The following is a 5,074-nucleotide window of genomic DNA, read 5'->3' on the forward strand; positions in this document are numbered from 1 at the left end:
GCGCAGTCGAAGAATAGGTCAGACCCATAGATAACACTGCTTAGATCAGAACTGGCTAGGGTAAAGGTGGAGGTTGGAAAGTTACAGAAACACCAATTTATGGTGTCATCGGAGCCGACACTGGAGGAGTCTGAGGGTGAAATCCCATTGTTTAATCTCATTAAGGATCTAGTAAAGAAAAAGAAAAAGAAAGGTAAGAAGAAAGAAAAAGGAAAGAAAGAGAGGCCCGAAAGTAATGAAGAAAGAAAAATAGAGAAAAGGACAAGAAAGAAGTCTAAAACGGAGGAGATGAAGAAGGCAAGGATTGAGTCCTTAGCAGATAATGAGAGATGGGAGGCAGCCATCCGAGCAAGAGAAGTAGGTGCCTCCATCAGTAGGACTTTAGAGACTGATAGACTAGCTGCAACAAAATAGTTTCAAGCTCCTGATGGAGATGCAGCAGTAGGGTCAGGAACCCGTGAGCCCCGGGATTGATCTATTCTAGGTATACTCCAACCCTTAGTTTAAATTTTTTTTTATTTTAATTTGAGGGTGTAGAGTAAATTGTTGTTGTAAAATTTATTAGCTGATTAGGAGAAATACTTGTACTTAAGGCAATTGAATTGTTTTGTGATTTTTGTACACCTCTTCAAGTGGTTTACTCCTTTAACTGTGTGATTTGCATCAAAGTGTGACCACTGTGCATATTTTTATGGCATTAGTTCTAGTAACATAATAATCATAGCTAAACAGCTTCATAAACTGAATGAGTGATAGCTTGTGATATACGTGTGTGCCATGTCTGTGTGATCAACTACTTAGTTTTCTTTGTATGCTGAAGCCAGAACTTGTTCGGTTAGTCTTACCTAGGTTGAAGGATAGGGGTTAGGAAAGGATCGTAGGCCATTTTGATATTAGCTCACTTTAGCCTAAATGACCTTCCCTATGTGTATAATATCCCTTGATCCGTATTTTGAGCCTAATTAGCCTATTTATTTGTATGATATCTGTCACCTTCCTATTTAAATTACAATGAACCTGTTTTGGCCCTGGTCCTCCTTGGATACTGTGCACCTTGACTTAGGCAAATGGCCTAAGTTGAGGGTGGCTATCATATGGGTGTGTGATATAGAATGAGTATTAAGAAAGGTAGCATAAAAGAAAAGAATAAAAAACTGGGTGCAAAGGAAAAGAGCAAGAAAAAAGAAAAATTGTGAAAAAGATTAAATAATTGGGAAAAGACTGCACCCATCCTAAATAAGTGTGATCAAGAAAAGAGAAGAGAGAAAAAGCATAATGAGTAAAACCCCAAAAAAGCTATTATAGTGTCAAGTAGGCTTAGTTACTTTAAATACCATCGAGTATCATACCAGCCTCTAGCCTACATTACAAGCCTAAGAGAAGTGCAATAGTGATCCTAGCTGACCTATCTGAAGATCTGGGTAATCAATATAAGGGCAAGCCTATGGTACTTGGCATACACTGATTGGAACTTCATTTTGAGAGTGAGTATTTTGATTGTCCCCATGGTTACATATATAATTCCTGAATGAGATAAGGGTGATGTCTTTGCTTTGAGGGAACACAGGTTATATTTCTAGTTACTGACTTATTCGGGTAGTGTAATAATGGTCTATGCATGGTTGTTATAACAGAATTGATGTCGTATATTGATTCCTGTGTGTTGCATTGGTGTTCTTCATTGTTCTTGAATTGAGTGACCTTGGAGATGGTGAAAGTGTTTTGAGATAATGTGGATGATTGACTGCCAAATATGCCTTGTATTCTTTTAGTTGTGTTGAGTTGCTTGAGGATAAATAATTGTTTTGAGTTGAGCGTGTTGATGTGTGAGCTAATGCTAACATATTTGAGGCTTTTAACTACAAATAATTGTGAAGTCTTAATCAAATTTTGTCATTTTTGAGTGGCTTATGTTTGATTTTGTAGTTTGAGCTTATATGATAGAGAACCAACAAGAATAGGAGCAAAGAAGTTGAAAACTAAAAAAAATCTGAAGAAAAGGGTGGCTGACAACATTTGTGATTAGTCGTCAGCCTGGTGATAAGTTATCAAGTTCATCGTCAGTAGTAAACAGAGAATTGCCCTAAGTTGAAAGATGTGATGACATTTTGTGATAACTTATCAAAGGTCTAATAAGCTGTCAAGAATGTGATCAGCCCGAGGCAGCACAGGAGAACTGAAGCAGAACTTTGATGAGATTTTTTGATAGGCCATCATGAAGATGATAAGTTAAGTTTGTCGCCAGCCTTAAACAAGAAGAGCCGAAGCTGAAGAAGGAGCTAACGACATTTCTGATAAGTTTTCAGCCTCCTGATAGGCTATCATAAATGTGTTCACCTAATTCGAGGGATTTCTGAACTCTATTATTTTGTTTCCATAATTAGGGTGAACTATTTAAAGCTTTGTTTTAGGGTTTTCTAAGGGAGTTCTGCACATTAAGTTTTGTCAAATACTTTTGATATTTTTCTCTCTCTAATTTCTTGGCTTGAAAAAAGCAAATACTTTGAAGAGATTACTATCATTATTCTGGGATTTTCCTTAGTGATCTAATCTGCGATGACTAGTTATTAATTTTTTTGTGGTAAGTTTAACCTTTCAAGCATGAATACAATTTGTTGTTTTGATTTTAGCATTATGAGTGGCTAAATTCATTTAACCTGAACTATGGGATATAGGGTTAGGTTTTGATAAGGTGCTAAGTGTTCAAGATTCAAAAGGTGGTAGGATTTCATTATAATTCTGAGGTTTTAATTAACGTCTGTTGGTTGAAAACAATAAATAACACCTGCTTTGGTTTGCATGAGAAAGAAATCAAATATAGTGGGAAGTGAATTATCAATAGGGACTTGGAAATACTCTGTTTAATAATCAGCGCTTTAACAAGGTTGGTTAACCTGAGGTAAAATCTGGGCAGTGAATATAAATTCTCTAAGTCCGAGAGGACTAGGTAATTAAATTCTTAAGTTGGTCGAGAGACATTAAGCATAACCTCGATAAAGATAACTTGTCGTCCTACCAATGGTGAGAATCTTGAACCACCGCTAGCACTTGTCAAGTACCGGAAACCCTAGTGAACATAATTCTAGTTTTTCATAAACTCTTGATTACGAAAACTGATTAAAGCGACCGACAATTACTTGTTAAACTAAAACCCCCCCATTTCTGGGAACATCCAACTATTAGTTGATTGATTTGAAAATGACTTACGTTTACACCATATTCCCTGTGGGATTCGACCCCAACCTAGTTGGGTTTTATATTGACAACGATCGCTTACATTCTCATTGAGAGGTGTAGTTTGAGCGTTATCAGTTATAGAAGTAAAGAACTCCTAAAAATGTCCTATATCATCCTAAGGATATGAAACAAACATCATCATTTCTATCCATAGGACTCTACTGGACACTTGTTCTAGTACCAATAACATTGGTAAAACCTACACTCTGATACCAATTTGTCATGACCCAATTTACAAGTCATGATGAAACCTATTAAATACTATCAGTTGGTAAGCCAAACCTTAACCCAAAGATAAATGCAATGGGTTAATTTGGTGTAAATTAACTCAAAAGGGCGAAAAGAATCATCATAACTTATAAATAACCTAGAGAATAAAAATAGTCCAAGCATAGCTATCATAAAGAACCAATCCCATGACCCAGTAGAGCTAGTACAAGATCACCTAGTAATAATAAAACTCAAGTATTAAAATAGTCTACACAATCCTATCTAAAAACTAAAGACTATCAGATAGAAGAAATGGCAACTCAAACTCAAAGATATCACCCTATCTCAAGAAACCAACACTTCAATTGATGGATCCATAATGGCAACTAGTGCTCAAAGCTGCACCAAAAAGGTAAAAAAGTGTAGTATGAGTACCAAAACCACTGGTACTCAGTAGCCATCATCCGTCAACTGAGCTAAATCATAATACAAATACAATAAAATGCAAGATAACATAACTAAGTCAAGGTAGAGACAAACCTTAATCAACTCCAATATTACTGTGCATAAATAAGTAAATAAACAAGAATAATAACATAACATAACATAATGGATCAAGCACATGCAATTGTAACTACAATATTTCCCCCCATAAGATAACTAGAGCAAAAAGTAAATAATCCAACACAACCACCCATATTCCTGGTGGATACAAATGAGATAATATTACCCGAACCACCATCATCTCTCAACCATCAATATACCACTAGAATCCATTCATATCATGCCACATTATAACCATTCTCATTTTCATACATAGCCAAAATCACTATTGTCAATCACATAACCCAATATCATCATATCATAATAAGCATAGCATCAGAGTATAATGTGTATATCCAGACTCAAATTTGAATTGATAAATATAATTAATAGTTGAACTTGAATCGATACATATATCATCAATGTTATAATCATCCTCCATACTCAAACTGGGTATGTATCAACAATATCATAGTCATCCTCTGAATTCAAACCAGATATCTCATTAATATGATAATCATCCTCCCGACTCAAATCAGGTATGTATAAATATATAAATATATAAATATAATTAATAATATCATCAATAGCATAGGTAATAGCATAATCAATAGGCATCAACTCTCAATGTCAATCATCATAACCATAGAGTTTCAAATTTTCTCAATATGACCTCAATAAGCATTTTTATATGTCTAACATACATATAAAGGTCTACAATAGCTAACATATATCTTAGCTTAAGATGGGTTAAGGGACTACTTCTAATCCTCAAAGTTTCATTTTAGTTAAAGCCTACCCAAACTAGTCTAAGTTATCTAAATACACTTTTAGATGTCAACTAAGTCATTATTTTCTCTAAGATAGGTCCATCTAACCCCAAGTATTTTCATTTGTCACAACAACACATAAAACCCATTCCAAATCTAACACAATATCATAAATATACTATGAATTATCTCAATCTATGAGGAGGGTAAATATAGCCTATATGGACACCAAAGGAAGCTTAAAAGCTCAACTAAATCTCCATTTTCCCTTTCGAGAAGGCCCCTTAAGATGCCATACTATCAAAATCACATAC

This window comes from Capsicum annuum, chromosome 8 (assembly GCF_002878395.1).
Source record: "Capsicum annuum cultivar UCD-10X-F1 chromosome 8, UCD10Xv1.1, whole genome shotgun sequence".
Taxonomy (NCBI): Eukaryota; Viridiplantae; Streptophyta; class Magnoliopsida; order Solanales; family Solanaceae; genus Capsicum; species Capsicum annuum.